This window comes from Pongo abelii, chromosome 10, assembly GCF_028885655.2.
Source record: "Pongo abelii isolate AG06213 chromosome 10, NHGRI_mPonAbe1-v2.0_pri, whole genome shotgun sequence".
Classification (NCBI taxonomy): domain Eukaryota; kingdom Metazoa; phylum Chordata; class Mammalia; order Primates; family Hominidae; genus Pongo; species Pongo abelii.
The window spans coordinates 26,232,211-26,258,185 of NC_071995.2; the positions used below are offsets into that span (position 1 = coordinate 26,232,211).

General features: G+C 41.5%; 1 long non-coding RNA gene across 1 annotated transcript; it reads right to left on the reverse strand.

Annotated features, from left to right (window-relative positions):
• Positions 1–17,661: 17,661 nt before the first annotated feature.
• On the reverse strand, positions 17,662–21,562 carry LINC02909 (long intergenic non-protein coding RNA 2909). The gene is made up of 4 exons (XR_008512450.1): positions 21,330–21,562; positions 20,316–20,458; positions 19,926–20,186; positions 17,662–18,563 (listed from the first exon to the last, which is right to left on the reverse strand). It is a non-coding gene; the product is annotated as a long intergenic non-protein coding RNA 2909 (long non-coding RNA).
• Positions 21,563–25,975: the final 4,413 nt, after the last annotated feature.

A 25,975-nucleotide genomic window follows, 5' to 3' on the forward strand; every position in this document is an offset into this window, starting at 1 on the left:
GGAGGCCAAGGCGGAAGGATCGCCTGAGGCCAGGAGTTTGAGGCTGCAGTGAGCTATGATCATGCCACTGCACTCTGGGTGACAGAGTGAGACCCTGTCTCTAAAAAAATAAAAATACAGCCTGGTGCGGTGGCTCATTCCTGTAATCCTAGCACTTTGGGAGGCCAAGGTGGGTGGATCACCTGAGGTCAGGAGTTCGAGACCAGCCTGGCCAACATCGTGAAACCTCGTCTCTGCTAAAAATACAAAACAATTTTAGCCAGGCATGGTGGCGCACGCCTGTAGTCCCAGCTACTTGGGAGGCTGAGGCAGGAGAATCGCTTGAACCCAAGAGGCAGAGGTTGCAGCGAGCTGAGAGAGCACCAGTGCACTTCAGCCTGGGCAAAAAGAGTGAAACTCCATCTCAAAAAAATAAAAATAAAAATAAAAATAAAAAATTAATTAATTAAATAACATACCAAAATAATTTCTCAAATAGAAATACAATTTGATATCAGGGTTTTGACGATCCACGATATTCAGGAAGGAATGTGATATTACACTTTAACAGATGGCCAGGCGTGGATCACACCTGTAATCCTAGCACTTTGGGAGGCTGAGGCAGGAGGATCACTTGACCTCAGGAGTTCGAGACCAGCCTGGGCAACATAGTGAGACCCTATCTTTAAAAAAAAAAAAGTTAAAAACCTGTTAATGAATGGCAATGGCACTACTCAGACTACTAAGATGAAAAAGACAAGCTGCTCTCCAAGAGCTTATCAGGTAATGGAGATAGATCTACGTGCAGAGACCTCTCTAATAGGTGGCAGGATTTAATACCTGCTGAATAATGAAGCAAAGTGTTCTAGAAGGTTAGGAAAGAGAGATATTTGTGCTTTTAGCTCAGGACATTTGATATTTTACTTGCTGAAAAAAACTTGAATAACTTAATTTTGGCTGACATTCATTGAGCACTACCTCCATGGCAGGTACCATTTGAAGCACTTTATACGTTTTAAGTTATGAAATGTTTACAGAACCTCTTAATATTGGTAGCATTATCATTGTTGTTTTACTGATGATTAAGCTGAAGCACAGAAAGGTTAAGCAACTTGCCCAGAATCACACAGCCGGAAAGTATTAATAGCATAACTGAGATCTGAAACCAGGCATTGCAAGTCAGGACTTTCACCACCATGCTCTGCTACTAAGGAAGGAAGGAAGTTGCAGGAGGAAGTGGGATCAGGGAACTCCATATGAAAGAACTGGTCTTTGTGTTTTGTTTTGTTTTGTTTTGCTTTTTGAGACAGGGTCTCACTCTGTTGCCCAGGCTAGAGTGCAGTAAAACAATTACGGATCACTGCAGTCTCAACCTCCTGGGCTCAAGCGATCCTCCCACCTCAGCCTCCCATGTAGCCACCATCCCTGGCTAATTTTTAAATTTTTTGTAGAGACATGGTTTCACTTTGTTACCCAAGATGGTCTCAAACTCCTGGGCTCAAGCAGTCCTCCTACCGTGGCCTCCCAAAGTGCTGGGATTACAGGCATGGGCCACGAAGCCTGGCCAAGAACTGGTCTTTAAACAGAGTCTCCCTATAAAAGCAGAATCCTATGTTAAAGGAGTAATTCCTTTTATGCAAAATGGCAGGAAAATGTCTGCATCTACAGAAGTCCTACATCATTATTATTTTTCACTCATGTCATAACCTCCACTGAGGGGGTTTACAGGAAATTTGGAACGCCAGTGAAAAGTAAGGTAACAGATTACTGTAATTCGCATCACAGTTCTAGACAGTGAACCCCCCGAAGGCATTCCTGAGGTCTCATTCATTTTTGCAGTCTCAATTCCAAGAGATAAGAAAAAACTCTTATATTATGTACACATCTGTGTCAGAGAATAAGTAACCAGCATTTTCCGATATCGGGCAATCTTTTTATAATAGAATGAAGCTCTGTAAAGTAAAACTTTCTGTGATAGATAGTTCTATACTCTGCACTGCCCAGTATGGTCATTAATGGCCACATATGGCTGTGGAGCACTTGAAATGTGGCTTGTGTGACTGAGGAACTGAATTTTAAATTTTATTTAGTTTTAATTAATTTAAATTTACATAGCCACACATGGGCAGCACGGATTGTTATATGGATTTGAATTCTTCCAAAACCTCTGGTGTGCTTCCAGATAATGGGTAGTGTGTGGACTGGGCAATAATCCACAGATGGGCCAATGTAGAACAAGCAGGATCTGCTTTTAGTCTGGAAGTGACTGTCACAGCCATTTCCTCAAGCTTAGGAAATAAAAAGGTGGAATGATAGGTTTGAGAACATATTTAATTCCTGTTTAATTAACTAATTTTTGCCACTTGGGAAAACACTTTTAAAAACAGGCAGCATTGGCCGGGCGCGGTGGCTCATGCCTGTAATCGTAGCACTTTGGGAGGCCGAGGGGGGCGGATCACGAGGTCAGGAGATCGAGATCATCCTGGCTAACACGGAGAAACCCCGGCTCTACTAAAAACACAAAAAATTAGCCGGGCGTGGTGGCGGGCGCCTGTAGTCCCAGCTACTCTGGAGGCTGAGGCAGGAGAATGGTGTGAACTCAGGAGGCGGAGCTTGCAGTGAGCCGAGATTGCGCCACTGCACTCCAGCCTGGGCGACAGAGTGAGACTCCGTCTGAAAAAAAAAAAAAAAAAACAGGCAGCATTTCAGGCATGCTGGGTCCACAGAAGAATGACCAACCAATCCTAAACCTGTAAAAGATACAAGTTCTTAGTTGGGCTATAGGTTTTGAGAGAGATTAGATTGTCACTGTGTTTGTTCTACAACAGAACAGGCTGCCTATACAATGATGTGAAGGGACAAGAGCAGTGGCTCACGCCTGTAATCCCAGCACTTTGGGAGGCTAAGCTGGGGCAATCTCTGGACTCTAGGAATTTGAGACCGGCCTGGGCAACATGGAGAGACCCCATCTCTACAAAAAATGCAAAAAATCAGCCAAGGATGGTGGCATTTGGTCCCAGCTACTTGGGAGGCTGAAGTGGGAGGAACGTTTGAGCCTGGGAGATCGAGGCTGCAGTGAGCTGTGGCTGTGTCCCTGCACCTCAGCCTAGCAGACAGAGCAAGACCTTATCAAAAAAAAAAAAAAAAAAAAAGGCCATGAAGGAATTTTCTAGGTTTAGATGTTACTATTGTGTCCATCTCACTCCCCCCAAATTTATACTTTGAAGCCCTAACCACCAATGCAACTGTATTTGGAAATAGAGGCTGTAGAGAGGTAACTATGGTTAAACCAAGTCATAAGGGCGGGGCCCTCATCCTCTGGGACCACTGTCCTTATGAGAAGAGGAAGAGATCTTAGACAGCTTTCTCTCCACTTGCCACAGAGGAAAAGACATAGGATGACACAGCAAGAAGGCCACCATCAGCAAGCCAAGCAGAAAGGACTCACCAGGAACCAAAGCAGCTGGCACCATGTTTTGGGACTTCCAGCCTCCAGAGCTGTGAAAAAATACATTTCTGTTGTTTAAGCTGCCCAGACTGAGGTATTTGTGATGGCAGCCAGGGCTGACTAATCCACATGTTAACCTCTATATTCAAGGATAGCTGAATTCTGCCTTTTCAGCTTTCTAGAATGAACTTTCTGCATTAACACTAAAAATTCAATATGGAAGAACCCTGCTTAAAGCATGGATATGTGGACACACACACGCATCCCAAAAAGGCTTTATTTTGGAAATTTCGAAAGTTGAAGAAAAGTAAAATATTATCCACAATTTCACTACTCAGAACCTTCTTTGTTCCTAATTTGGATATTACTTTTGGGGCTTTTTTTCCTGTTGTCTATATATTTGAGATAATAGTGTATATAATTTGTTTTTATTCACATAAAACCTCAATTTTTAAATTTAAAGACAATTTTTGTACTATTCTTATGTTATCAGTTTTGGATACTCCCTTTCTTTGAGTTGTACTTCAGTGTTCATGGAAGATCAACTTCTCTGAAGTCTGTGAAGCAGAAATGCCACAACAGCCTTTTGAACTGCCAGAGAGGGCTTTATTAAGTCAACAAAATACTTTCTCAGCTTTGAGTTACTGTGCAGTGGGATTCAACATAGACATGCCACTTGTCTGGATTTTCTATTTTGAGCCTCATGTAAGTTAGAAAAATATATAAGTTCAACCATTTTCTTTTTATTATATCCTTCACTTATTCTTGTATTTGTAGCCATATATTTTCAAAATAAGAGGAGGTTTTCAGAGTTGGTAGGACCTACAGAAAATCATAGAGGAAGGCATTGTAAAGTCTGCTGTGTATGTATGTATATATGTATTTTGAGACAGTCTCACACTGTTGCCCAGGCTGGAATGCAGCGTCACGATCACTGCTTATGCAGCCTCAACCTCCTGGCCTCAAGCAATCTTCCTACTTCAGTGTCCCTAGTAGCTAAGACCACAGACATGTGCCATCATACCTGGCTAATTAAAAAAAATTTTTTTTGCAGAGGTGGGGTCACCCAAGATTTTTTGTTTGTTTGTTTTAGTTTTTGTTTTGTTTTTGAGACAGAGTCTTATTCTGTCACCCAGGCTGGAGTGCAGTGGCACGATCTAGACTCACTACAACCTCCACCTCCCGAGTTCAAGTGATTCTCCTGCCTGAGCCTCCTGAGTAGCTGGGATTACAGGCACCTGCCACCACGCTCAGCTAATTTTTGTATTTTTAGGAGAGACAGGGTTTCACCATGTTGGCCAGGCTGGTCTCGAACTCCTGACCTCAAGTGATCCACCCACCTCGGCCTCCCAAAGTGCCGGGATTACAGGCATGAGCCACTTTGTCCCATGGGGTCACCCAATGTTGCCCAGGCTGGTCTCAAACTCCTGGGCCTAAGCAATCCTGTCTCTGACCTCAGTCTTTGAAAGTGCTGGAATTACAGGTGTGAGCCACAGCGCCCAGCTGTAATTTACTTTAAAAATTTTAGAGATGTACCCAACAGCTCCGAAGAGACAGCGACCATCGAGAACGGGCCATGATGACGATGGCGGTTTTGATGAAAAGAAAAGGGGGAAGTTTGGGGAAAAGAAGGAGAGATCAGATTGTTACTGTGTCTGTGTAGAAAGAAGTGGGCATTGGAGACTCCATTTTATTCTGTACTAGGAGAAATTCTTCTGCCTTGGGATGCTGTTGATCTATGGCCTTGCCCCTAGTCCCGTGCTCTCTGAAACATGTGCTGTGTCAACTCAGGGGTGAATGGATTAAGGGCGGTGCAAGATGTGCTTTGTTAAACAGATGCTTGAAGGCAGCATGCTCGTTAAGAGTCATCACCACTCCCTAATCTCAGGTACCCAGGGACACAAACACTGCCTAGGAAAAGCAGAGACCTTTGTTCATGTGTTTGTCTGCTGACCTTTTCTCCACTGTTATCCTGTGACCCTGCCACATCCCCCTCTCCGAGAAGCACCCAAGAATGATCAATAAATATTTAAAAAAAAAAAAGATGTTAATCCAATAAATCACTTTAATTTTTTCTTCAAAAAAAAAAATTTTAGTGTCGTTGGCATATCATTATATACATGCCAACTAGTTTAAGCTATAACTCTAGGGGCAACCAGCTGACCTGCCATCAAAGATGTGTTCCAACACGGTCATCTAACACTGCACAGAAGAGGCCAGGCCCAGATGAGTCCTGCAAGGTTCTCTGCTATCCCATCCCCTCCACCAACCAGGCTTTGGTTAATTAGCACATTGGATGTCAAAAATGGGTTTTATTGGCAGAACTAGTGTCTGTATATTATTAGGAGGGTAGATGTTGGAAACTGACTATCATTGGTGAAAATAATATTCTCTCTCTATACGTGTATAGGCAAAATAATTGAGGGACACTCCCTAAATCAGGTCACAATCTATGGTAGGGTGGGTTGGCCCCAGAGATGCCTGTCTTTGTGTAATCTCTTCTTTTAAGTGTGGGCTGAATTTAGTGACTTGATTATAATGAATAGAATGTAGCGGAGTGATGAAATGTCACTTCCAAAATTAGGTTTAAAAAGACTGTTGCTATTTTTGCACACTCTTTCTTTCTCTCCCCTCTTCTCTCTCTCTTTCTGTCTCCTTCTCTTGGAACATTCATCCTGGGGGAAGCCAACTGCCAAACTGTGAGGCAACCCTGCAGAGATGCCCATGTAGAAAGGGATTGAGACCTGCCAATAATCATGGGAGTGATCTTGGAAACAGAAACATTTAGCTAAATAGTACCAGATTTTTAAGCCACAGAAACTGAGAGTATGAGTGTTTATTGATCTAGACCTCTAAATCTTGGGGCGATTTGCTTCACATTAGTAGATAATAAAAATGGGTAGGACATAGAGAAACTATTCAATGTCTGATATGTTTTTGGCAATAATATAGCTGACATCTCAGAGTACCTGCTATGTGCTAAGCAGTGTTCTATGTATTTTACACATAGCAATTCATTTTATCCTAACTTTGATCCTATTAGATCACCATTTTATAGATAAGGAACTGCTATAGAAAGGTTAAGTCACTTGGCCAAAGGCAAAGTTTGGAGGAAAACCTAGGCAATCTAGATTTTGAGTCCATGCTCTTAACCCCTGCTCTGCTGCTCCTCGCAGTCCATTATGGCAGATGGAGTGAATCAAATTCTGTTAAAAGGCCATTATGGGCAGGGGTGGACAGGTGCAAGAACAGAGACAAAAAGTTGAAAAAGTTCACTGAAAACTAAATTTAAATTCATTAAGAATAATCTATATAAATTATGTTACCTATTCCCTATGTCTTAGTCTGTTTTTTGTTGCTGTAACAGAATACCACAAATTTGATAATTTATAAAGAAAAGAATCTTATTTGGCCATGGTTCTGGTGACTGGGAAGTCCAAGAGCATGGCGCTGATATCTGGTGAATGTCATCCCTGGCAAAAGGCAGAAGCAAGTGTACTAGACAAAGAGAAGATGGGGACTTATCAGGAGCCCAGTCCCATCATAACTAACTTACTCCTGTGATAACAGCATTAATGCATTCATGAAGGTGGAATTCTCATTACCTAATCACTTCCTGAAGTTCCCACCTCCCATTATTGCTGCACTGGGAATTAGGTTTCCAACGTGTGAACTTAGGGAACATATTCAAACCATAGCTTTCTGCCCCAGGTCCTCAAAACTCATGTCCTTCTCACAATGCAAAAATACATTCATTCCATTCCAATCATCCCAAAAGTCTTAATTAATTCCTGCACCAACTCAAAAGTTCAAAGTCCATGGCCGGGCACGGTGGCTCACACCTGTAATCCCAGCACTTTGGGAGGCCAAGGCGGGTGGATCACGAGGTCAGGAGATCGAGACCATCCTGGCTAATGCGGTGAAACACCGTCTCTACTAAAAATACAAAAAATTAGCCGGGCGTGGTAACGGGCGCCTGTAGTCCCAGCTGCTCGGGAGGCTGAGGCAGGAGAATGGCGTGAACCCGGGAGGCGGAGGTTGCAGTGAGCCGAGATAGTGCCACTGCACTCCGGCCTGGGCGACAGAGTGAGACTCCATCTCAAAAAAAAAAAGAAAAAAAACACACACAAAAAAAACACAAAAGTTCAAAGTCCAGAGTTTCATCTAAATCAGATATGAGTAAAATTTGAGACACAATTCATCCCAAGGCAAACTCCTTTAGCTGTGAGTTTGTGAAATCAAAACAAGTTATCTACTTTCAAAATAGTAGGACAGGCATAAAATAGACATTTCCATTCCAAAAGGAAAAAATGGGCAAGAAGAAAGGGGTAACTGGTCCCAAGTAAGTCCAAAACCTAAAAGGGAAAACAACAGTAAGTTTTAAAGCTAAGCTAGGTGTGGTGGTGTGTGCCTATAATCCCAGCTACTTAGGAGGCTGAGGCAGGAGGATTGCTTGAAGTCAGGAGTTCAAGTCTGTAGTGAACTATGATCATACTTGCAAATAGCCACTAATTCCAGCCTAGGCACCATAGTGAGAACTTGTTACTTAAAAAAAAAAAAAAGTTTTAAAGCTGGAGAATAATTTCCTTTGACTCCATGTCCTGCATCCTGGACACACTGGGGCAGGAGTTGAGCCCCTGAGACCTCTGCCAGCCTTACCCCTATAGCTTTTCTGTGCTCAGCCATGCTTCAGCTCTCCCAGGATGGAATTGCATGCTGCTGGCCCTACAGTTCTATGGTCTTGGAGGTAGCCCCACTTCCTTGACTCCACTAGATATTGTCTTAATGGGGACTCTCTGTGGCATTTCCAACCCCACATTTCTGATTGGCATTGCCCTAGTAGGAGCTCTTCGTGGTGCCTCCATCCCTGTGGCAGGTTTCTTCCTGGACTTCCAGGTGGTCTGTGGCATCTTTTGAAATTTAGGTGGAGGAAGCCATGCTTCCACAGCTTTTGCATTCTGCATGCCTGAATGCTACCAAGGCTTAACTCTTATACCTCCCAGAGTACTGAGTCAAGCAGCACCTGAAGCTGCTTGAGCCACCACTGGGGCCGCCAACGGGTGCTTAGATGGAACGTAGGGAACAGAAATCCAAGGTGGCTCTGGGCAATGAGCCTGTGGAGGAGGCCCCTGGCCCATCCCCTGAACCTATTCTGCCTTCCTAGAGCCCTAGGCCTGTGATGGGAGGGGCAACCTCAAAGAACTTTAAATGCCTTTGGGATCGTTCTCCCATTGTCTTTATGAATAGCACCTGGCTCCCTTCAATCCATGGTAATCATTTTAGCTTCTGCCGAGTATCCTACTTCATTGCTCTTTAAATTTTACATTTCACAGGGCCTTAGGACATTAACACAATTTACCTAAAGTCCTAGCAATGGTATAACAAAGATGGCCCTTACTCCAGTTTTCAATACCTTTTTCCTCATTTCCATCTGAGACATCATCAGAATGGCCTTTACTGTCTGTATTGCTATCAACATTCTGGTCCAAACCACTTAAGTAAGCTCTGTGAAGATGCAGATTTTCCTAAGTTCTGGGATCTTCTGAGCCCTCACCAGAATGTTCCTTAGTGTTTTATTCATGGCAATCTAGCCTTTTTCTAGCCTGCTTCTCTAAATTCTTTCAGCCTCTACTCATTACCTAGTTCCAAAGCTGCTTCCACATTTTCAGGTAATTGTTATAGTAGCAACTCCACTCTCGGTACTAATTTTCTGTCTTAGTTCATGTTCTGTTGCTAAAATAGAATACCAGAATATTTAAATACCAGGATAATTTATAAAGAAAAGAAGTTTATTTGGCTCATGTTTCAGGAGGCTGGGAAGTCCAAGAACATGGTGCTGTATGTTGGGGATTACATTTCCAATGCATGAACTTTGCACATATCAACATAGCACCCTGTTCCCACTCAGAACAACTAGCAGGCCATGAGGAAATCTGCCTCTATTGGCAGGGAAGGGCACTTTTCAAAGGAGGTATATAGCCCAAGTAATAGATACAACAGATATGCCCATCGTGCTCTTTTGTGATGCTGTATGTTCTGACATTTCCACCCCAACTGATTTACTCAAGAGAAATAAACTCACCAACAGTTTGATCCATATGGTCCTCCTTCAAGATAAAATAAAATCTATTATTGCAATTTTTCACAAACAAATAATGAAAGTCATAGACTACTTTGTCTTTCTTTCCATAGTGACTTCCATGTGCCTATATCTGGCATTTAGAATGGTGTGAAGAAAGAAGGCACCTGGGAGTCTCAGCAGAGCCTAATACACTGCACCCCAGTTCTGCCCCTGCAGACGACACCAAGAGACTCCTGGTGTCTTTACTCTGGGCACTGTCTGGTCTGATCAGTAAAAAACATAAGTCCGGCTGGGTGCGGTGGCTCATGCCTGTAATCCCAGCACTTTGAGAGGCCGAGGCGGGCGGATCACAAGGTCAGGAGTTCAAGACCAGGCTGGCCAACATAATGAAAACCTGTCTCTACTAAAAATACAAAAAAATTAGCTGGGCATGGTGGCAGGTGCCTGTAGTCCCAGGTACTTGGGAGGTTGAGGCAGGAGAATTGCTTGAACTGGGGAGGTGGAGGTTGGAGTGAGCCGAGATCACGCCACTCCACTCCAACCTGGGTGACACAGTGAGACTCCGTCTAAAAAGAAAAAGAAAAAAAAGTCCCCAGCATCCTTTGGTTGTTGCTGATAAAAATGCCCTGTTGACTGTCAGGGAATGACACCCAGCAAAGTTGTCCTAGTAATATATTGTAGACAATGGACATGCAAATTGGAAGAAAGAATTTTAATGCAGGTATAAGCAGTGCTGTCTTCCTCTGATAACCTACATGGTGCTAATATGTATTACAATAGTAGGATCATCCTTCCATTATAAAAACTTCACCCTGGGCTTCTGATTTCCAAACCCATGTATTCAGGACTAGAAGTTCTTCTCTGACAAATTTCCTCTCTTCCATAAAAATGACAAAGGCAAGTCTGTTAATTTTGGTATGTAGAAAATACCTAGATTTTATGTAGGGTGCTTGATTTATTATACAACTCTGTTTGCTGGTTACTCTGTGAGTAGTTTTATGGGGAAAAAGTCATGGTGAATAAGTAATTCCATTTTGCACATTGTAAAAATAAGAAAGTAAATGCAATACTTGTGTAACACTAATTTTACCTACCAGGCAGGAAAAATAAAAACATGTTTGTCCTACAAACTAAATAGGGCTCTAGTTCAAGCACTTATGATTGCACATTTGGGAGGAATGAAATACCTCTTTCATTTAAAAAATACTAGTATGCATTCTATTTGGTATTCTAGTATACAATATGGACACATGAACCACCCAAGTGACTATTTTCAAAAGTACACACAACACAGATGTATAAACAGTACACCTAAATCATATAGTTCAGTCACTAGATGCCCTATGAGGCCTCCTCTTGGAGAAAGAATATAAACTATGGGTACAAGTAAAATGAGGACTGTGAAATGACCTTGGATTTATATAATAATAAATGAGGTGGCAATTGGTGATCTTGATGATAGCAATTTCACTATAATATGTTCTAAAGTGAATGGGTGGAGAGAAATTAGAGACTGTGAGTACAGACACTGCTTTTTAAGAGTTCGCTGGGCCGGGCACAGTGGCTCATGCCTATAATCCCAGCACTTTGGGAGGACAAGGCAGGCAGATCACCTGAGGTCAGGAGTTCGAGATCAGCCTTGCCAACATGGTGAAACACTGTACTAAAAATACAAAAGTTAGTGGGGCATGGTGGTGCACCCCTGTAATCCCAGATACTCTGGAGGCTGAGACAGGAGAATCGCTTGAACTCAGGAGGTGGAGTTTGCAGCGAGCCAAGATCGCACCATGGCACTCCAGCCTGGGCGACAGAGTGAGACTCTCTCTCTCCAAAAAAGAGTTTGCTGTGAAAGAAAGGAAAGAAATGGAAACCAGCAGAGATAAGTAGAGTGTGCATATAGCCATTCACTCCACAGCCTCTGCAACTCTTGCTTTCTGCATGCCTACAGAATTAGCACCACATGGATACTGCCATACCCTTGACCTTATTACCAATAGCTGCAGCCCTGTCCTATCTCAAGTGCTGTATTCCACACTGTGACAAACACCTGCTAACTTCCAGCTCACTCCTTGTAGTATCTCAAATTCACCAACCTTCTATCTTACCAGAATCCTTAATCCACTAACTTTATTACTATTATAATGTCCCTCATCCCCACACTTGTGTCATTTGTTTTCTCCCTACCTAGTTTACATCCTATGGCCATCAGTAGAGTCACTATTTTGCATACATTCAACTCTACTAAGTCCTCCTTACTTCTCACATCATACCTGCTTGGATAGATCACAACCCTAGTTAACTGCAACTCCCCACCTGCTCCGTGCCTCCAGCCATGCAGTTAAAAGACATATAACTGTGCTAGCTGGTCTCCTGTTAAATTTGGGACCATGAATTTTCATGCAGTCTTTCATGCTGCCCAGCAAACATACAGTGTTTCCCTAATCTCTTCTGTCTCACATTCTCCCCTAGATTATTTTATACTTTCTCCTCTCCCTTATTTAGCACTTCCTCCCTACAGCTTTGCTGAGATGGTTGAAGCAATCAGAAGAAATCATCTGCACCTCCCTCCCCTATAGCTGCCTATCTGCACCTGTGACAACACTCTGACCTTCCCTTCTTCTTAGGAATCACCTGTCTCTGCTGCTGGTGAAGTCCCACCACCTGTGCACTTAGAGTCACCCCTGACTCATGCTCAAGGACAGATTCTGCCATTCTCATCTCTCTCTTCTGCATCTTCAGTTTTCCCTTCCTGATTGAATAATTTCCATAAACATGAAAACGTATAGTTATTTCTCCCAACTAAAACAAAACTCCATTAACTCCACTTCTCTGTCTGCTAGTGTCCATTTCTTTCCTTCCTTTCACAGCAATTTTTTTTTTTTTTTTTTTTTTTTGAGACAGAGTTTCTCCCTTGTTGCCCAGGCTGGAGTGTAATGGCACAATTTTCACTCACTGCAAACTCTGCCTCCCAGGTTCAAGCGATGCTCCTGCCTCAGCCTCCCAAGTAGCTGGAATTGCAATCATGAGCCACCACGCCCAGCTAATTTTGTATTTGTAGTAGAGACGGGGTTTCACCATGTTGTCCAGGCTGGTCTAGAACTCCTGACTTCAGGTGATTCGCCTGCCTCAGCCTCCCAAAGTGCTGGGATTACAGGCGTGAGCCACCACGCCCGGCCCACAGCAAACTCTTAAAAAGCAGTATCCATCTTGGCAGTTTCTCATTTCTCTTCCCCCATTCACTTTTGAACAAGTTATAATGAAATTGCTTTCATCAAGATCGCCAATTACCTCCTCCTTCACTACTAATCCAAGATCATTTCATAGTCCTCATTTTACTTGTCCTATCAGCAGCCCATTACTTTCTTCTCCATAAAACACTTTGTCCACTTGGCTTCCAGGACACCACACTCACCTGATTTTCCACCGACCTTTCTGCTGTTCCTTTTCGGTCTCTTGCTAGTTCCTCCTCATGTCATCATTCAGACTGGTAAGTGCTGATGTGCAGTAGGGCTCAGCCCTGGACTTCCCTTCTCTGTCTGCCTTCACACCCTGGGTGATCTCAAGAGCTCTCGCAGCTCGAAGTGCCACCTGTAGGCTCAGGACTCCCAGATTTTTATCTTCAACCCGAAACCTCTCCCTTGAATCCAGACATATATCCAAATGCCTATTTGACATTTCCACTTCATTTTTTTGACTTTGTACTTTATACAAATGCATTTTATTTTTATTTTATTTTATTATTTTTTAGAGATGAGGTCTCGCTATATTGTCCAGGCTGGTCTCAAACTCCTGAGCTCAAGCAATCCTCCAACTTCGGCCTCCCAAAGTACTGAGATTACAGGTGTGAGTCACCATGCCTGGCCTACAAATGCATTTTATGTGCAAGATTAATACATAAAATAGGACAATAAAGAACTATTCTGGGTTTGGTGGGAGGATTGGGGAGATATTGGTCAAAGGGCATAACATTTCAGAAGAAATAAGTTTGAAAGACCTATTGTATATCATGGTGACTATAGTTAACAACAATATATTGTATTCTTGAAAATTGCTTAAGACAGTAGAGTTTAAGTGTTCTAGTCACACACACAAAAATGATAAGCATGTGGAACAAAACATATGTTAAATGCTTGATTTAGTCATTTCACAGTATGTACATATATCAAAACCCCATGGTGTACACCATAAATGCATGCATTTTTGACTTCTCAATTAAAACAAACAAAGAAAAACAAGTTACTCTGAGTGAAATGGGTGAAAAGCAACCCTAAGGAGCTTTTCATTCACCTGAATATTTAATAGCCTCTTTTTTTTTAAGTTAATAGAGACAAAGTCTCACTGTGTTGCCCAGTCTGGTCTCGAACCTGAGGTCAAGTGATCCTCCCACCTTGATCTCCCAAAGTACTAGGATTATAGGCTTGAGCCACCATGCCTGGCCTTAATAGCATCTCAGACTTCACATTCTAAAACAGCTCCTGGTATTCCTCCTGTTCTCGAAACCATCTCAATCAATGGCAGCTACATTTTTCCAGTTGCTCAGGTCAAAATCTTGAAGTCATTCTTTATTACTCTCTTACTCTCATACCCACATTTGGTCTGCTAACATATTCTGTCTCATCTAACAGTCTATCTATCTATCTATCTATCTATCTATCTATCTATCTATCTGTCTATTTATCTATCTATCTACAATTTACTGTCATCATTTCTCCTCTAGAATTATTGTGGAGTTTTTTGGGTTTGTTTGTTTGTTTGAGATAGGGTCTTGCTCTGTCAACCAGGTTGGAGTGCAGTGACACAATCATGGCTCATTGCAGCCTCAACCTCCGAGACTCAGGCTATCCTCCCTCCTTAGCCTCCTGAGTAGCTGGGAGCCACCATGCCCAGCTAATTTTTTTACTTATATTTTTTGTAGAGGTGGGGTCTCACTGTGTTGCCCAGGCTGGTCTCGAACTCCTGGGCTCAAATGATCCTCCTATCTTGGCCTCCAAAGTGTTGGGATTACAGGCATGAACCACTGTGTGTGGCCCTGGATTATTGCTGTAAATGTCTAACTTGTCTCACTATTTCTGCCATTAACTCTCTTTAGACTCTCTTCAGTTTATTCATTTATTCAGAGCACAATTCTGCTCTGCTTAAAATTCTCCAGAGGCGTCCCGTCTCCCTTAGAGCAAAGGCCAATGTCCTATAACCCTAAGATCCTGTATAATTTTCCCCTGGCATTAGTGCTCCGCCCTCATTTCCTGCCACTCTCCCCTGTATTCAAGTCACTCCAGCCACGCTGACCTCCTTGCTGTTTCTTGGCCATATCAGGCACACTTGCACCTCAGGTCCTTTGCATCTGCCCTTCCTTCTGCCTGAATACATTTCCTCAGGTGTCCTCTGCCCAGTTCCTTCACTTCCTCAGATCTTTATTCAAATATGCCTCCTGGAGAGCCCTTCCTGGGCTACCCTGTCTACAACTGCAAACCTCCCACCAAACTCATTCTTTATATTTTTATTTTTTTCCTTTGGCATTTATCAGCCCACAACATGCTATATTTTTTGGCCTATTATGTTAATTTTCTGTCTCCCCCTGTAAAAAGTAAGCTGTATGACAGCAGGAAGTTTGTCTGTTTTGTTCACTGTTTATCCTTAGCACTACAACATGCCTGATACTACCAAGTATTCAGTATTTGTTGAATGAATGAATTATAATGGTGATGGGCATAGTGAAAATATGCAGACAGACAAGGCAAACATATACAATAATGCTTACTTTTATACACATTGGTGACAATTGTCAGTTGCAACTATTGTTAAAAAGTTATTTTATCCTCAATGTTCCCACATCATCACAATAGAGTTCTGCACCCAGAAAAGAGTTAAGGCACTAGAATTGTGGACTGCTACCAAAATGTGTGATTTCTGTAACTTAAAAAAGTCCCCACAGTGATATTTTAAATATTATGATACCAAATAGTATCATTCTTTTTTTTTTTTTTTTTGAGACAGGGTCTCGCTCTGTCACCCAGGCTCAAGTGCAGTGACACAATCACAGCTCACTGCAGCCTTGACCTCCTCTGGCTCAAGCAATCCTCCCACCTCAGCCTCTTGAGTAGCTGGGACTACAGGCATGCACCCACCATGCCTGGCTAATTTTTGTATTTTTAGTAGAGGTGGGGGTTTCGCCATGTTGCACAGGCTGGTCTCGAACTCCTGAGCTCAAGCGATCCACTTGCCTCGGCTTTCCAAAGTGCTGGGATTACAGGCATGAGCCACTCTGCCCAGCCTTCTTTTTTTTTTTTTTTAAAAAAAAATCTTTCTTATGATACACAATTTGAGCTCACGAACCAGTAATCACAAAATTGAGAATAAGATAAATCATAGGTAGGTTTATTAATGACTTCCAACTACTTACCAGCAGAGGGTGCTACTTATCCATATTTTCACACGTATAAAGCGTGTTTGCTGAACTAATGGGCAGACTTCAATACTGTAAATGACATTATCTTACAAATCTGTATTGTGTGATAATGAATCAGCCACCCAAACATAAACACAATACCTTCAGTTTTAAAAATCTGTATTTTTCTTTTCTTTATTTGTGAATTTAAATAGATGATACTGTACATGAATATGGTACAAAAATATACAGAAAGAATTAACTCTTCTATCCCAGTCATCTAATTCCTCAATTTTCTCTTTCAAGGTTATCATTGTCTCCAGTTTCTTCTATATTTATGTGTATGTCTGTTATGTTTTGTGTTTGTATTGTATGTGTTTTTTGTTTTGTTTTGTAAATCAGAAATGCTATAAGTGCTATTCTTCAGCTTAGGGTTGATTTATAAACAAGCCCATAATTTTGGGATTCCATATCAGTACTTATAGAACATCTTTCTTTTAAACAGCTATATTTTAGTCCAGTATGTAAATAAACAGAAATTTATGTAACCAGTCCTCTGTTGATAGATGGTAAGGTTATTTTAAATATTTTGCCTTTCCAAACATTAGTAAATTAGTGTATTTTTACATTTATCTTTGTAAATATGTGCAAGTATATCTGTAGGGTAATTTCTTAGGGAAAATTGGGTAGCCATCTGAAAAATAATGAAGGTGTAGTTTCATCTCTCTATACAAAGATAAATTCCAAATGTATTAAATCAAAGACACTAGAGAAAAACAGAGGAGAATGTCTTTATGATTTTGGAGTCAGGAAATCTTTTCTAAGGCTAACACAAACTCAGAAGGTATATGAAAGAAGATTGAAATTTGACTGTATATTTTTAAAAACCTGTGTGGCAAAAACACCATAAACAAAAAATACAAATAACATCTGGTAAAAATGTATTTGCAACACATCCTACAAAGAACTAAATCTTGTAATATATAAAGAGCTTTTGCGTATTGATAAAATCAAGCCCCATTCAAAAATGACCAAAGCATACAAATAAAACATAGAAATGGAAATACAGATGGCTTTAAACACTTGAAACCATATTCATAAGGAGAGAAATCACAAATTACACTGTTTTTTTGGTCTTTTTTTTTTTTCCTTTTTGTGGAGAATGGGGGGTCTCACTATATCGCCAGGCAGGTCTTGAACTCCAGCTATCCTCCTGCCTCTGCCTCCCTAAATGCTGGGATTACAGGTGTGAGTCACCACACCCCTCGAGAAGTGCATATTAAAATAATGAGATGCTGTATTTCACCTATCAGATTGGCAAAGACCAACATATTGTGTTCATGAGGGTGTGGGGAAACAAGCAGGCTCACAGATTGTTGGTGAGACTGTAAATTGGTACAACCTCTATGGAAACCAGTTTGGCATCAGCTAGCAAACTTTTAAAACTAGCCAGGTTTGGTGGCTCACGACTGTAATCTCAACACTTTGGGAGGCCAAGGCAGGTAGACTCTTGAGCTCAGGAGTTTGAGACCAGCCTGGGCAACAGGGTGAAACCCTGTCTCTACTAAAAATACAAAAATTAGCTAGGTGTAGCATTGGCTGTAGTCCCAGCTACTCGGGAGGCTGAGGCAGGAGGATCGGGCTTGAACCCAGGAGGTCAAGGCTGCAGTGAGCTGTGATTGCACCACTGCCCTATAGCCTGGGTGACAGAGTGAGACTTCCTTTCTCTCTCTCTCAAAAAAAAATTTATATGAAAGTTTGTAAAGCTTTTTTTTTCTTTTAGTCAAATCTGTTTATTTGGATTATCTGCATGTTCTTAACCAGAAGGAAATGCTACACAGAGTTGAAGAATAAAGACAAAATATTAAAAATTTAAGGTAGGTATTATGTTCTTTGTATAATGTGGATAACAACCATATTGAGCTATGGAAAGTAACATGACAAAAGAATCTCTAAGTGTATATCACTCACGGTCCTTTAGGAAATCGACGGTACCTTTTTTTTTTTAAAAAAAGGGAGGCTGCAAAGAGTTTCAATTCTTGAAGGTGTAGGCAGGGTTAAGGGAAACAGCATGGGGTGGTGGGCACCCTCAGGTGCTGGCATCTGGTCCTAGGAAGCTATTACCCTCCCTGGCAAGAGGCAATGGAGAAAACCCTTACAGAACCAAGTGAGCACTGTCACTTTGGGAGAGGCCACCTGACAGTAGCTGTGGAAAAGCGTGAGCCACTGTCAGACAGAGGCCTGGCAGGGTGGGAGCTAGGAGAACAAATGCTGCAGGCCCTTCATCCTCCTGGCCTTCCATCTGCTGGGGCCTCCCACTGGCCACATTCAATGGGAAATCAGAGGGCAAATGAGCCAGACTGACGCTGTCAATAGAGGACTGTCTCCTGGGATGCTGAACAAAGATGGGTTGCTCTTGCTCTGCATCCATGGGGTAGATCTGGAAGGGCAACGGATGATTTCATTCAGTGTAATATGCATCTTGGTAATATATTCAGGGCCTTGCTTCATTTCCACCTTTCTCCAAAAACGTATTATCACTTTTCTTTCAAAGTAATTACTTCCGTAGTACTCCTTTTTGGAATGGAAGCCATAGATCATTCAAACTCCCAATCCTTTTATTTCCGAGACAGCATCTTTATATGAAAATTGTCATAGCGTGATGTAGGCTGATTTAGAAAAAGAAAAAAAAAAAAAGGCTTTCTGAAGACACTGCATTTGCTCATTAAAGTCCAATTAAAAGGCCAGGCACAGGCATTTTGGGAGGCCGAGGCAGGCAGATCACTTGAGGAGTTCGAGACCAGCCTAGGCAACATAGTGAAACTCCGTCTCTACTAAAAATACAAAAATTAGCTGGGCATGTTTGTGCATGCCTGTGGTCCCACTTACTTGGGAGGCTGAGGCAGGAGAATTGCCTGAACCAGGGAAGCAGAAGTTGCAGTGAGCCAAGATCACACCACTGCACTCCAGCTTGAGCAACAGTGCCAGAATCTGTCCCAAATAATAATAATAATAATAATAATAATTCATTTTAAAAAGCAACTTAAAGACAATGACACCTAGAATATAAGCACATTAAAGAGTATATTATGAGAAATAAATAGTGCATTTTACATAGAGTGGGTTTTGAAAAATAAAAGTTATGTTTGGCCATGCATGTACTGGAGGAGAAGGATTCCATTATCTGGTTTTCTTCATTTCTTTCCTTTGTTTGTTCGTTTTTGTTATTGTTGTTTTTGAGACAGGGTGTTGCTCTGTCACCCAGGCTGGAGTGCAGTGGTGCAATCTTGATTGGCTCACTGCAGCCTCAACTTCCCAGGCTCAAGCCTGATCCTCCCACTTCAGCCTCCCAAGCAGCTGGGACTACAGGTGTGTGCCATCATGTGTGGCTAATTTATTTTTTACTATTTTATTTTATTTTATTTGAGATGGAGTTTCACTCTTTTTGCCCAGACTTGTGTGCAATGGCTTGGCTCACTGCAACCTCCACCTTCTGGGTTCGAGTAATTCTCCTGCCTCAGCCTCCTGAGTAACTGAGTTTACAGGCGTGCGCCACCACGCCTGGCTAATTTTGTGTTTTTGGTAGAGATAGGGTTTCTCTATGTTGCCCAGGTTGGTCTCAAACTCATGGGATCAAACAATCCACCTGCCTGGGCCTCTCAAAGTCCTGGGATTACAGGCATGAGCCACTGTGCCTGGCCCCTTTCTTCCAACAGTGCCTCTCAACCATACACCTCCCACCTCATTTATTTTTGATTAGACAAAGTGACTCCCTCGGATCAACCAGAGATTAATCCTGGAGCTCCAATACATATTTAAAACTACTGGCTTGATAGTCTAACAACATTGTAGATTACCTAGCGAGAAGCAGATATGTTATTTAAACGGATTTCTTGACCTATTTACATGATAAGATTTAATTTCCTTGAAATGCCATTTTGAAAACTGGGATTGGCATCCCTTGCAGGTTCTCTAATTAGTTGCTTTCGGATTACTTGGCAAGTAAAGGACTATGTTGTTATGAACCCCACCTGCAGTATATCCCAAACAGGAATCTCCATCTTGGGTTTCTTTTTGTAAAGTCTGCATTTGACCCCTTTACACTCTTTTCCGTGTTCACTAAACGTGCTCAGGGTTGGAAAAGCTGTTTCAGTAGAGACAGCATATTTCTGGCAGCATTCAGGGGCAGGTATGGGAGTTGCAGGCATCCATCATATGCTGTCCAGTGTCTGCACGTTCCCTTGTTTGCTCCCAGTGGGCAGAGAACCCGGCATTGTGGGTACCTTATAGAACTGTCAGGAGGTAATATTACATAAATAATGAAATAACATGTTAATGCAATTCATTACAGGTCCGTTGGAATTTATTGTTCAGGTTATTCCTTTCACCGCTCTGAGAAACATCAGGTATACTAGACTCACCTGAAGCAGGAAGTAAGAATATACTTTGTCAGACAGGCAATATGGTCTAGTGGATCCAGAATTTGAATATTATTTCTGGCTCTGCTACTGGCTTCCTTTATGACTAGGAGGGAAATATCTCTGGGTGTTGCCAGTTTCGGTATCTGTGGATTGATAAGCAGATCGCAAGCATGGATGTTATAATAGGTTATTTCATGGGAAATTAAACACAGCAAATCTAATGAGAGGAGCGGGTTACTTGGTCATTTCTTTCTAGGTGCTATTTGGTGCTTTAAGAGGACATATAGTATTGGATAAGTTAAAGGAGTTTCAGAAAGTGCATCATAACATTACTGAGAGCTCAGAATGTGCTACATGGTTCTGAGGGCCGTCTGTGTATTAACTCATTTAATCCCTGCAGCACACCCGGAGGTCATTGCATGATATTGATGCAATTTTAAAGATGAAGAAACTGAAGCACATATGGTTAAATAATTTGTCCAAGATCACAAAGCTAGTAAGCAGCAGAACTGGGGTTTGAACTCAGGTTATTTAAAATCAGAGCCCCAGTTCTTATTTCCCAGTATTTGACTCCCCTTTGCTCTCACCTGGTGATAGAAATGATGATGACCAGGCTGAGCACAATGGCTCACACCTGTAATCCCAGCACCTTGGGAGACTGAGGCAGGTAGATCGCTTGAGCTCAGGAGTTTGAGACCAGCCTGGGCAACATAACCAAACCCCGTCTCTACAAAAAATACAAAAATTAGCTGGCTGTGGTGGCATGCCCCTGTCATTTCAGTTACTTGGCAGGCTGAGGTGGGGGAGTGGCTTGAGCCCAGTAGGCAGAGATTACAGTGAGCTGAGATCATGCCACTGCACTCAAACTTGGGCAATAAAGCAACACTCCATTTCCAAAAAAAAAAAAAAAAGTATGAGATTTAACTTAAAAATAATTGTCCTTCATCTGATTAGAGAGTATAATCAGGATGAGCTTTAGTGTGTTGTTTTTTGTAGAGATGGGGGGGGTCTCACCATGTCACCCAAGCTGGTCTTGAACTCCTGGCTCAAGTGATCCTCCCACCTCAGCCTCCCAAAGTGCTGGGATTACAGGTGAGAGACACTGCACCCGGACTATCTTTCTGTTATTGCTGTGGTGGGGAGCACACCAAAATAGTGCCTGTCATCCTCATCCTTCCTACACATGTTTCCCAGCACTGCTGCTGTGATTAGTACCTTAACTCCAGCCTAGGCAGGTGCAGTGCATCAGCGGCTCTCTTCTCCAGCTTGTTTTACCTCAGCCCAAGCCACTCTGTAGAAATGGGCTCCACCCACATCATCTGACCTGTAGGTCTCCACTTTCTTCCCAGTTCTCAGATGGTTCTTGGAGCACTGGTAAAGTCAAGCGAAAATAAGGTGGTGAGTTTTTCCCAACAAAATAATTAAATTTTGGCTGATGCTGGCCTTTAGTCATCGAAGGCCAAGAAAGTACCGCCCTAACCAGGGAAAAGCAATATCAGACGTAGGCTGTTCTGTTGTCCCTCAACCTCAAAATGCTTGTGGTAAAAGGGACAAACCTCCAATCAGTCTATATTAGAGGTTCAACAGAGTTCATTGAAAACTTGAAACAAATCTGAAAAGAAAAACACTCTACAAATAGGGAAAAAAGTTGGGTAGCTGAGAGTGATAAAGTGAGATTCCCCAGATATGTTGCTGTCACCACAGGCAAATCTCAAATTGTTTTCAATGGAGCTTTTGGAAATTTAAATTAGCCCTGTCATTTTCAGACTTGGTCGTTTGGAACGTGTGTTAGTGAAACGCGGTGACGTAGTTTTATAGACTGTAAGAACCTTGGAGGCACCTGAATTCTTGAAGCTAGAGATTTATTGTAGGTCTTGTTCTCTGAGAAGAAAGCCAGACTTCTTATAACAAGAAGTGAGACAGAAGAACAGTTTTCAGAAGCATGTGTCACTCTGCTATTTTAGGAATTGTTCCAATAAGAGATGTTTATAGTAAGCTTGGTGTGACCCAGCCAAGAAGCTTAATATAACAAGGTTAACTGAATGGTGGGAGGAAAGGTTCTAGCCTATGCCAGCTTGCATTTATTAATAATCAGAAAGGTTGCGGATGACAGACTTGCTGAGCATTTACTAAATCTGGTACTTGTGGTTTGCAAATGATGTTGATTAACAGCTGCTATCATCTATCCTAGAAATGGCAGGAAGAAGTGTTATTATTTTATCACATAAAATAGTAGTCACAAAGAGAATGAAAACAGTTTAATTTGGCAGATATAAAATTCACTGGTTAAGCAGAAAACCATGCTCTGCCCTCCCACTGAGCTCACTAAAGATGGGTTTCCTGGGAATGTCTCGGTGAACAGATGTTTCTTCTTAGGTTTTGATGAAGAGTTTAGTGGCATCTAATCATTAGTGAAGGGTTGTTTTGGCAAAAGGAATCTCTTGTCTATCTACACACATACTTAAACTTTTTTTACATATATTAAGGATTTTGCATTAATTACCAATAGGATCTCATGTAGATGAGTCATGAATGATTGACTGGCTTTCATAATCAAGTTTTGAACGATTTTAAAAATCAGCCTGCCTGATCTAAGGTTTGGAAGTTCAATGTTCAATAAATAACTTTAGTAAAGGGAGGAAAACATTTTAAAGAAAAAAAACAGGAAAGATAATTACATTGTTAACATAATCTCTTTGGAGTTAGAATTTGATTCAGAAAGCTTTCTAGAGAGCCTTTTGAATCACCCTGAAATCTGCCAGCTTTTTCAAGGATTCTGCTTTTGTACCTCTGTATATATCATATGCCATTCTTTGCAATAAGATGCAACTTTCTTAGTGATTGAAGAATATAGATATTGATAAATACAAATTATGTCATGTTGTTTACATATACATTCCTAAAGAATAAGAAATATTGTCTACATTGTACATACATGGTAGATTAACTCATTGAAGTCAGAACAAATGTAGATTTCTATAAGTCCCAAAGAGAATGGATGTCTTAGAGGTTGATGTTGAAGTCTGCAGTTACACCAGTGGTGAAAATCAAATATGTAAAGAATAACTTTAGGTAAGAATCAAGTCAGACTTGTTTTACAGATGTTGCCATGTGTTAGAGGATTTTACTTGTTGCTTTATAGTTTTGGATCAGGCAGATGGTTGAAAAGTGTTGATTCAAGAGCTTTGACTGCGTGGAACAAGAAAATGAGGGAATAATAATAATGGGACTCAGAATCTATAAGCCAGAGCAACGAAGCGTAGTTCAATCAATAGGAGGAATAAAAAAGATTAGCAACATAAGCAGTATCGATAATCTCTAACATCATTTTACATTACATTTAGCTCACATGAATCCAAGTGGAAATTCCACTAACAGATTCATAGTTCCACTTCTTAATTTTCTGTTTATAACTCTAGAAATAGCAAACAATATGTATAACATTCTGTGCAGTGCATATGATAGCCACATAATAGATGCTCCTGAATTTTTCCCTAGCCTCACTCCCAAGCTGGGATAATTTCCTATTATAGGTTCTCATGGCTCCTGACTATGTAATTATTTATTTGATTTTTCAGGTTGTCAGATTTAGCTAAAAAAAAAATACAAGACACCCAGTGAAATTTGAATTTCAAATAAACAACAAATAATTTTCCAGTATAACTATGTCCTGTGCAACATTTGGGGGCATAATTACACTAAAAAATTAGTCATTGTTTATCTGAGATTAAAATTTTATTGGGCTTCCTAAATTTAACCTAATAGCTCTAGTGGCTTACTTGTTCATAGCTGTATCTTCCACAGACTACGAGTTTTAGGATACTGTTTTCCTCATCATTGTATCCCCAGTATTTGCACAGGGCTTAGCACTTAGCAGGAATTCAATAAATATTGGTTGGCTGCCTAAAGGGATGGATATTAAAACTACTTTAATATATTAGGTACATTGGCACACACCAGTAATTCCAGCACTTTGGGAGGCTGTGTTGGGTGGATTACTTTAGCTCAGGAGTTTGTGACCAGCCTGGGCAACAAGGGAGAAACCCCATCTCTACCAAAAATACAAAAGGTTAGCTGGGCGTAGTGGCACGTGCCTGTGATCCTAGCTATTCAGGAAGCTGAGGTGGGAGGATCACTTGAGCCTGGGAGGTGGAGGTTCCAGTGAGCCGAGATTGTGCCACTGCACTCCAGCCTGGGTGACAGAGGGGGCACCATCTCAAAAAAAATGTATTTTAATTAAAAGTATACAAACTGAGCCAGGTGTGGTAATCCCAGCTACCTGGGAGGCTGAGGCAGGAGGATCACTTGAAACTAGGAGTTTGAGGCTGTGATGTGCTATGATCACACCTGTGAATAGCCACGGCACTACAGCCTGGGTAACAGAGACCCAGTCTCTAGAATATTAAAAAGAATTTTAAAAACCATGGAAAATGCAACTGAGGTTCATAGAACTTGAAAGCAAAAGAAGCAGTTCTTGCCATTGGGATATCTACAAGTGTACCATCTTTATGTAGTAAATAATCAACTAAGATCGCTAAGTGGGAAATTCCTTTTAAAAGAGATAGACTCCAAGAAACTGATTCTCCTAGTACAATTCACTTTCAGTTCTTATTTTTCACTTAATGCCTTTTCAAAGGCAGTTACTGTACAAAGCAAGTTGGGCTTGTATTTTTAAGTATTCTGGCAGATTGCAGCTAATCCTTTCTACCAGGATCGAAAATTTAAAAAGACGTTAAGAGGTTTAGACAGAAGAGACAGGAGATATTTCCAAGCTGCATATGGAGAAGATGACACAAATTTTGAAATCTTTATCACCCCATCTTATTTATTAAACTCCCACCCATGTTCTGCTCTATATTAGAAAAAGCAAAACAAGTTAATCTTATGCAGCTTTGGTAGCTCATGAAGAGCCATTGTTTTCAGTGCACTCTTTATAAGGTTTAGCTTATCAACCACGAAGCAGGGCTCACTTAGGTAAGTCAGGAAAGTTTAGAAGACAGTGGAAGAATGCCTGGGAAACATGGTGAAACCCTGTCTCTACTAAAAATACAAAAAAATAAAAAAAAATGCTAAGTGTGGTGGTGCACGCCTGTGGTCGCAGCTACTTGAGAGGCTTAGGTAGGACGATTGCTTGAGCCTGGGGAGTTGGAGGTTGCAGTGAGCCATGATTGCACCACTGTACTCCAGCCTGGGTAACAGACCAAGACCCTGTCTCAAAAATAAATAAACAAATGAAAACAGATGGTTAAAGGATAAAAAATGCCTTGGAAATGCAAGTAGAAACATGTGCCTTATGTGCTAGGAACATTAATCTAGGTCAGTTACAAATGCCTACAAAGTGAGACTGTTTGTTATGGCTTGAACAGCATACCACATCATCGTTCAGTGACAGGAGTAGACAGGATTTGGGAGCATGAGGTTCCAGTTCTGGGGCCTCTTTTAGCCTCATGCCCAACCTGTGCCTAAATTCTGGCTCTATAAGGGAGAAACGGTCAACTCACATTGAGAACACTGACAGATACTTAACTACCGTTTTGTTTTCTTTTTGTTTTGTTTTGTTTTGTTTGAGACAGAGTCTCGCTCTGTCACCCAGGCTGGAGTACTGTGGCATGATCTCAGCTTACTGCAACCTCCGCCTCCTGGGTTCAAGCAATTCTCCT